We start from the raw sequence: 9,449 nt of genomic DNA on the forward strand, positions 1-9,449 counted from the left end.
GCCAAGGGCTTTCATCTCCCATTAGGTAAATTGGAGAAGGCCAAGGATGGATCTGCCTGTGGGAACAACAAACTCCTTTTGTCCTCATCTCCCACCCACATCCCATGTGTCTTCCCCCCATCTTCTGAGTTGCTTTTCTGTTCCTGTCATTTTTTGCCCTCCTTAAACAAAAGCCAGCCTGTCCATGTTCTGAAGCTCCCCTTCCATTGGCAGATCAGCACTGCTTGCCTCATACCAAGCTCCCATGAAAAGCCTGCAGAGTCCAAACTCCTGGGTCCGCCTCCCAGGAAGCATGCAGGAAGTTCCTGTGGAGATGGCCTATTCTATTGGCAAGCTGCAAAATGAGGACTTCCCATTATAGCAGGACATTTTTCTTAAAGGCTCAGTTCCCAATGAATTACCCTTTAAAACAATGCAGAATTTGATTCTATCTCAGTCAGGAATTGTTGATTGAATCAGATAGGAATCTCATAACGGAAACATGTTTGTCACAGATTTCTGTGGGATTTTGGCTGTCTAGTTTCTGGACCCTTTATTCTATTTTGGAAAATCCTCAACTGGGTGAGGTGAAAACAACTGGATACTTACTCAGCTTCTCTTGCTTCTGGAGAATGGATAGCCAAGTGGGTCAATCAGATGCAGGCACCCCCAGGTTTTGGATCAAGAGCCAGTGATGCAGAAAAGCCAATCCAAGTGAGCGAGTCCTTTTCGGGGATGGTGATAAGGGTAGCAGCCTCTAGTGTCCAGTGGTCTAGAGGGGTTTTAGCAGCCCATATAAGTACTGACTTATATTGAATTGTTGCTATTTCTATTGTTGACTTTTTTGATAACCTTCCTTTTCGATGTCTGCTTTATTCTTTTCTCTCTGCAGGACACTTCTCTGGGCTATGTAATACATGGGGTGCCAACGTAGCTGCCTAGGAGCTCAGTTCAAGTGGCAACATAGAGAGACTTAACTGTTTTTTAGCTTACTTCCAAATGTGTGGGAGAGATGATCTAACTAATCTGATAGATATAGTTTCTATCTCTGGGACAATAAACTCTGGCTGGCAGGGTCGATTCATTTGACCCACTGCCCTCAGCCTGGGTAGATTCTCTGATAAGCAGGGACAGGGGAGCAGTGAGAAGAAAATAACAGTGGAAGAAATGACTGGCAGCTCTAACATGTTTTATAGCAAGGCTGTTTCTTCCAGATAATGCCGGATAATGCCAGTAGTGAAAGTTTGCCTTACTATTCACAGTGGTCATCAATCTTATCCAAAAGTGGCCAAGTATGTGACTTGCACTTAACTCATAGGTTATTATGAATCTGTAAATGTTACTGAGCAGGGTGAAGACATTTGCAAGGTGGTGGTGTAGAAATTTTATTCTGACAATGTAAGTTAGATGGGGAGAGAAAGGAAAGGAGTAAAGGAGGAAAATTCAGCTAGCTGTTTTAACAACAAACCACACTGCAAAAAAAAATTAACATGCAGAAAAGAAAAACAAGCCACCACCATGTGTATTTAGGTGCTGTTCTGAGTGAATGTGAACATATCCTGTTAGGTAACAGTCAGCTCAAAGGACACAGAACTATTTTATTAGAGTTTAAACATTATGGCTCAGAATGCAATATAAAATGCTAACAACTTAAACCTTAGCAGCTACCCACATTGACTAATCTCAGTACTTGGCAGCTCAGCAATTTTACATCTGGTCAACTATTACAAATATGTTGGTCTTAATTATTACTAATGTTGTTTGATTATAATCTAGCTATTTTTACTATTAACTTTGCTCTTACAATTGTTAGTTTTTGTTAACCTTCACATTAGTCATCCACACTCCCCCAAAGCCCTCTATTCAGAATGACAGATATTTTGTACAATGTACCCCAAAATCTGGTCAATGTTATTTGCTATTTTTGCAATAAATTGTTAAGCTAGTTCTGTCTGAAGCTAGGGAATGGGTGAGAATGTGGTGAGCATAGTCATATATGAGCAAAGGCCTAATGAAAGAAAAAGTCATCCTTAATTAGCCACACATCTGTTGTCTTACTACATAACACAGGAAAAGCCAATATGTCTATGACATAACTATAATAAAAACTGACTTATTTAGAACCCCAAAATGTAGGAATAAGAGAAGGAATAATCTAGGGAAGTAAACTGGTCATGAACTTCAACCTAGCACTTTCTGAAACCACTGAGTAATATAAATCCTCCCACATTTTACTGACAGAAATTTTACAAGATCACATAAAGCTACATGGTCAGGAAAAGTAAAGGTCAGAACAAGAGGGAAGAAAGTGTTTGGAAATTAATTCTTTCTTAGTGTAAGTTAAGGGCAAACTTTGCTGGGTGGTTAGAGACTTGTTGTTCTTGCGTGAGATGTGGGACAGAGACAGGATTGAACTCAGACAGGTAACACAATGCCATTGGCAACAGGTGAATCAGTGGCAATTCAGCCCACAGAGCTATTAAGTTAGACTGAAAAGCTATGAATACAACCCACTGAGTAAGAATAAGACACTGGACCAAGGCTTTCCCCAAGCAAACATGTAAGTGGAGTTTGTATTTGCTCTCTCTTTGCTTCTTCTTTTTAATCAACTTCTTTACTGCCCTCCAGCCCTGAGTTTTTGAACACTCCATGCTTGTTCTGACTAGAGAACTTTTCATGATCCAAGTTACACTCCTTCCTTAACCACCCACACAATTGGTAATTCTCCTTTGCCTGGTCTCAGTGAATTGTCATGAGGAAGCTAAGCTAATATACTGTGTCACAATAGACTATGACTGCTGGGAAGCCAGCTTCCATTGTCTCCCTTCTTGGAAGCATCATATGGCAGGACATTCGGCATTTCAGCAGTGGAATCAGCATTGCAAGGAGATGACCCTTCCTAATATTCCTCAGATCAAACCCAGTAGATGATTGCTTACTTCAACTTCACAGAAGACTATTCAAAGTTGTGTTGTGAAATAGCACATAAGTGTAGCCATTAATGAAACAAAGGAATCACATAGATTCTCAGGGACTAGTCAGCCTCTGATTTCCTAAAAGGAAAAAACCTATACATTTTCAGTTAACATAAGTAAAGGTTCAGATTTAAAACATTTGTTTTAGAAACCAAAGGCAAAGTCATTATGAGAGAAAATAAATTTTTTCTGATTTTCCTTGTATAAAAAAAATCTACTATTCTCTTATTTTCATAGATATTGTTTTTTATACAAGGAAAATCAGAAAAAATTTTCTTTCATGTGTGGAACCTAATCAACAAAACAAACAAGCAAAATATAACCAGAGACACTGAAATAAAGAACAAACTGACAGCAACCAGAGGGGAAGTGAGAGGGGATAATGGGAGAGGGTAAGGGGGAAAGGTTGTTAGGTTGTTGTTGGGAACTGCTCTGCCTGGTTTCAGAAGCTGTAACCAGCCCTGGCTGGTGTAGCTCAGTGGATTGAGCACGGGCCTGTGAACCAGAGGATCGTGGTTCAATTCCCAGTCAGGGCACATGCCTGGGTTGCAGGCGAGTTCCCTGCAGGCCAACTCCCAGCAGGGGATACACAAAAGGCAACCATACATTGATGTTTCTCTCCCTCTCTCCTTCCCCTCTAGAGATAAATAAATAAATAAATAAATAAATAAATAAATAAAATATTTAAAAAAAAAAAAGAAGCTGTAACCAACCCCACCCCCCACCCCCAACCCATTAGCTAAAGCTGAGTGAAAATACCTTGGGACCATAAGCCACTAAGGAGACAAAGCTTATCCTCCCAGCAGGGGTGCAACCTCTGCCCCTTTTACTTCACCCTTCTTGGCCCCTGGTGTATGGCTGGATAGTCAATAACAGGTAAGATTCCTCAAGGAAGGAACAACCTAAAACAGGCACAGTCATGAAGGGACCATCAGGGAAGAATTTAGGGGACTATAGGAAAATGGTGATGGACCCTGACCCCTCAGCTTTGTCATAGGCTGAGTCCTCATTCTATCAGTAAAAAGTCTCCTAATCTTTTGGCTGTCTGAATCCCCCACTTGATTGAGGCCTGAAACAATGCCAGAGGGTGGTGCAGCCCTAACTGGAAAGGGCAGTTTCCATTGGTGGGTGAAGGTGGTGATCAGGCCTAAGAAAGAATGCATAAAATCCTGTGAAATCTGCTTTGCTAAGAATACCCTCAACTTAAATGACAAGGGTCCAAGCATAAAATGAGCTTGTTTCCCATAGTTTTATGGTCCTTTAACGTCACTCTGTCTATCTGACCCTGATTCAGAATAAGCCCTTATACTTCTCTGAATGTTTTCTATTCCTTGATCATTACTGTCTGACAATGATTGATAAGCTTTACGCCTTGTATCCTATGCAAATTAAATCCAATAAAAGCCCATTGAGAAACAGGCTCAAGGTCCTTCTCCTCTGAGAGATTGGCCACCTCTTCTCTCTAAGCAGAGCATGTCTTTGTAGACTTACTCCCATCTGTGGCAGCTGGGGGGCTCTGCAGGCAGAGTCCCCCCACAGGTTGTCAAGGAGCTTATACTACCCACTCCGTGTCTCTGACTCTCCTACCAATCTCTATGTGGTTTCTTCTTTAATTCTATAATTGTAAGACTTCCACACAACTCAATTTCCAAGGTTCTGTTTGATGGTTGTTCTGTAGTTTAGTTGTAATTTTGATGTGGTTGTACAAGGAGGTAAGTTGTGTTTACCTACACCACCATCTTAACTGGAAATCCCCATCTTCAATTCTTTTATCTATTTTTCTGTTTTAAAAATGTATTATTTTAAAAATTTATTGTTGTTCAGTTACAGTTGATCCATCTTTTCCCCATGCTCTCCCTTACCCCATTTTTCCCCATTCCACAGTCAATCCCCCACCATGTTCATGCCCATTAGTCCTCTATTCACATTTGTTTGCTTGCTGCTTCCCCTTCTTTCCCTCATTATGCGCTTCCCGCCTCTTCTGGTCACTATCCCTTAGTTCTTAATTTCTCTGGTTCTGTTTTGCTCACTTCTTTGTTTTATTGATTAGGTTCCACTTATAAGGTGAGACCAAACAGTATTTGTCTTTCACCAGTTGGCGTATTTCATTTAGCATAATGCTCTCCAGTTTCATTATGCAGTTGCAAAGGGTAGGAGTTCCTTGTTTCTTTCTGCTGTGTAATATTCTACTGTGTAAATGTAATACAGTTCTTTGATCCACTCATTTACTGATGGCACTTAGATTGTTTTCAGCACTTGGCCATTGTAAATAATGCTGCTATGAACATGGGGGTGCATAGGTTCCTTTGAATTGGTGATTCAGAATTCTTAGGGTATAGTCCCAGATATGGGGTTGCTGGATCAATAACAAATACCATTTTTAGTTTTTTTGAGGAAATTCCATACGTCTTCCACAGTGACTGCACAAGTCTGCATTCCCACCAACAATGCACTAGGATTCCTGCTTCTTCACAACCTTTCCAGAACTTGCTGTTTGTTGATTTATTAATGATGGCCATTCTGACTGGTGTGAAGTGGTATCTCATTGTGCTTTTAGTTTGCACCTCTTTAATGGCTAGTGATGTTGAGCATTTTCTTCAAGTGTCTATAGGCCTCTGTATGTCCTCTTTGGAGAAGTGTCAGTTCAGGTCCTTTGCCCATTTTAATTTTTCTTTATTTTTTAAAATTATTTTATTGTTGTCCAATTACTGTTCTGTGAATTTACCCCTCACCAATCCCCTCCCCAAACCAGTCATCCCCACTCCCCTCCCCTGCTTCCACACACACCTTGGTTTTGCACATGTGTCTGGTACAGTTGTTCCTCAAAACTCTTCCCCTCCCTACTATCCCTTCCCACCACCCCTCTGATTATTGTCAGATTGTTCTTAATTTCAATGACTCTGGTTATATTTTGCTACATTTTTTCTGTTGTTTATGGTTCCAGTTAAAGGTGAGATTATGTATTTGTCTTTCACCACCTGGCTTATTTCACTTAGCATAATGCTCTCTAGGTCTATTGATGCTGTTGAAAAGGGTAGGAGCACCTTCTTCTTCTTTTTGTTTTTTTCCTGCTGCAAAGAATTCCATTGTGTAACTGCACCACAGTTTTTTGATCCATTCATTTACTGAGGTTGCTTCCAGCACTTGGCTATTGTAATTTTTGCTGCTATGAACATTGGAGTGCATACGTTCTTTTAGATTGGGGTTTCATGGTTCCTAGGATATAATCCCAACAGTGGAATTGCCAGGTCAAAAGGTAGTTCCATTTTTAGTTTTCTGAGGAAATTCCATACTGTTTTCCACAGTGGCTGCATCAGTCTGCATTCTCACCAACTAGGGATCCCTTTTCTCCACATCCTCTTCAGCACTTGGTCTTTGTTGCTTTGTTTATGGTGGCTATTCAGACTTGTGTGAAGTGGTATCTCATTGTTGTTTTAATTTGCATCTCTCTGATGGCTAGTCATGCTGAGCATCTGGGCCCTCTCTCTATATGTCCTCATTGGAGCAGTGTCTGTTTCAGACTTTTGCCCATTTTTTAATTGGGTTTTTTGTCTTCCTGGAGTGGAGTCATGTGAGTTCTTTACATATTTTGGAGATCAAACCCTTCTCTGAGGTATCATTGGAAAATATGTTTTGCCATATAGTTGGTTCTCTTTTCATTTCCATGCTGTTTTCTTTAGCCATGAAGAAGTTTCTTAATTTGATAAGATCCCATTTGTTTGTTCTTTTATGTCCCTTGCAGTAGGGGAAATATTATTGCTGCATGAAATGTCTGAGATTTTCCTGCCTATGTTTTCCTCTAGGACTTTTATGGTGTCATGACTTACATTTAAGTCTTTTATACACCTTGAATTTATTATTCTGTATGGTGTAAGTTGGTGATGAAGTTTCATTTCTTTGCATATAGCTGTCCAGATCTCCTGACACTATTTGTTGAAGAGGTCATTTTTGCTCCATTTTATGCTTCTGCCTTCTTTGGAAATATTAATTGACCACAGAGTCTTGAGTTTATTTCTGGGCTCTCTATTCTGCTTCATTTATCTATGTGTCTGTTCTTATGCCAGTACCAGGCTGTTTTGATCACAGTGGCCTTGTAATATAGTATGAGATCAGGTATTGTGATCTCTCCTACTTTGTTCTTCTTTCTCAAAATTACTGCAGCTATTCATGGCTGTTTATGGTTTCAAATAAATTTTTGAAATGTTTGTTCTATATCTTTGAAATATTTCATTGATATTTTAGTAGGGATTTCATTAAATCTATAAATCGCTTTGGGTAGTATGAACATTTTGACGATGAACAAATTCTTTTAATCCATGAGCAAGGCACATGCTTCCATTTGTTTGTGTCTTCCTTGATTTCTTTCTTCAGTGTTGTGTAGTTTTCTGAGTACAGGTCTTTTACAACCTTGGTTAGGTTATTCCTAGGTACTTTACATTTCTTGTTGCTATAGCAAATGGGATTTTTCCCCTCTGATTTCTGTTTCTGATACTTCAGTCTTTTTTTAAATGTCTCTGGTTTCTGAATATTGACTTTGTATCTCACTGTTTTGCCAGATTCACTTGTTAGATTGAGTAGTTTTTTTGTGGAGTCCATAGGATTTTCTATGTGCACTATCATGTCATCTGTAAACAATAGAATTTTGCTTCCTCCTATTCAATTTAGATGCCTTTTATTTCTGTTTCATGTCTGGTTATTGTTGCTAGGACTTCCAATGCTACATTAATAGGAGTGGTGAAATTAGACATCCCTGTCTTGTTCCTGATCTTAGTGGGAAAGCTCTAAGTTCTTGTTCATTGAGTATGGTTTTGGCAGTAGGTCTATCATACATGACCTTTATGAGGCTGACGAATGCTCTCTCTATTCCCACTTTGCTGAATGTTTCTATCATAAATGAGTTCTATACCTTATGAAATGCTTTTTCTGTATCTATTGCTAGGATCATGTGATTTTTGTTTTTAATTTTTTATATCATGCATTTCATTTATTGGTTTGCAAATATCATACCATCCTTGCATCCCTGGGATGATTCTCAGTTGATCATGGTGTATGATATATTTAATGAATCATTGGATGTGGTTTGCCAATATTGAGTTGAGGATTTTAGTGTCTATGTTCATCAGTGATATTGGACTAAGGTTTTCTTTCTTTATTAAGTCTTTATCTGGTTTTGGGATTAGGATGATGCTGGCTTCCTAAAGAGAGTTTGGGAGTCCTTCATCTTCTTGAATTTTTTGGAATAGTCTGTGAAGGATATGGGTTATTTCTTTCTTAAATGCATTGTAAAATTCTTCTGTGAAACTGTCCAGTCCAGGGCTTTTGTGTCCTGGGAGGTTTTTTTTTTTATTACTGCTTCAATTTTGTCAGGTTTATTTGTCTAGTCAGGCTTTGTGCTTTTTCTTCATTCAGTTTTGGAACATTGTATTTTTCTAGAAATTTGTCCATTTTACCCAGGTTTTCAAATTTCTTGGGATATAGTTCTTTGTAGTAATTTCTTACCATCCTTTCTATTTCTGTAGCATAGTTGTAATTTCTCCTCTTTTATTTCTGATTGTGTTTATTTGGGTCCTCTCTCTTTTTCTTTTGATGAGTCTGCTTAAAGGCTTGTACATTTTGTTTATCATTTCATAGAATCAGCCCCTGGATTTATTGATCCTAGAATTGTGCTTTTAGTTTCTATGCCATTTAATTCTGCTCTGATCTTGGTTATTTCCTTCTTTCTATTTGCTCTGGGCTGTCTTTGTTGTTGTTCCTTGAGTTCTTGTAGGTATAGTGTTAGGTTGTTTATTTAAAATGTTTTTATCTTGTTTAGGTAGGCCTGTGTTACTATGAACTTCTCTCTCATGACTGCCTTCGCTGTGTCCCGTAAGTGTTGGATTGTTGTGAGTTTATTTTCATTTGATTCCAGAAACTTTTGATTTCTCCCTTAATCTCATTCTTGACCCATTCATTTTTTTCTTTATTTGATATATTTTATTGATTATGCTATTACAGTTGTCCCATTTTCCCTTTTATTTCCCTCCATCCTTACACCCCCTCCCACCTGCATTCCTCCCCTTTAGTTCACATCCATGGGACATACATATAAGTTCTTTGGCTTCTACATTTCCTGTACTATTCTTAACCTCCTCCTGTCCGTTTACTACCTCCCATTTATGTTACTTATTTTTTGTACCATTTCCCCATCTCTCCCCTCCCATTCCCCCACTGATAATACTCCATGTGATCTCCATTTCTGTGATTTTGTTCCTATTCCAGTTGTGTGCTTAGTTTGTTTTGTTTTTGTTTTAGGTTCAATTGTGAATAACTGGGTTTGTTGTCATTGTACTGTTCATATTTTTTACCTTCATTTCTTAGATAAGTCCCTTTAACTTTTCAAATAATAAGGGCTGGGTGATGGTGAACTTCTTTAACTTGACCTTATCTGGAAAGCACTTTATCTGCTCTTCCATTCTAAATGATAGTTTTTCTGGATAGAGTAATCTTGGATGCAGG

The sequence above is a fragment of the Sturnira hondurensis genome, unplaced genomic scaffold, assembly GCF_014824575.4.
Source record: "Sturnira hondurensis isolate 20B ecotype Veracruz unplaced genomic scaffold, ASM1482457v3 Scaffold0014302, whole genome shotgun sequence".
NCBI lineage: Eukaryota > Metazoa > Chordata > Mammalia > Chiroptera > Phyllostomidae > Sturnira > Sturnira hondurensis.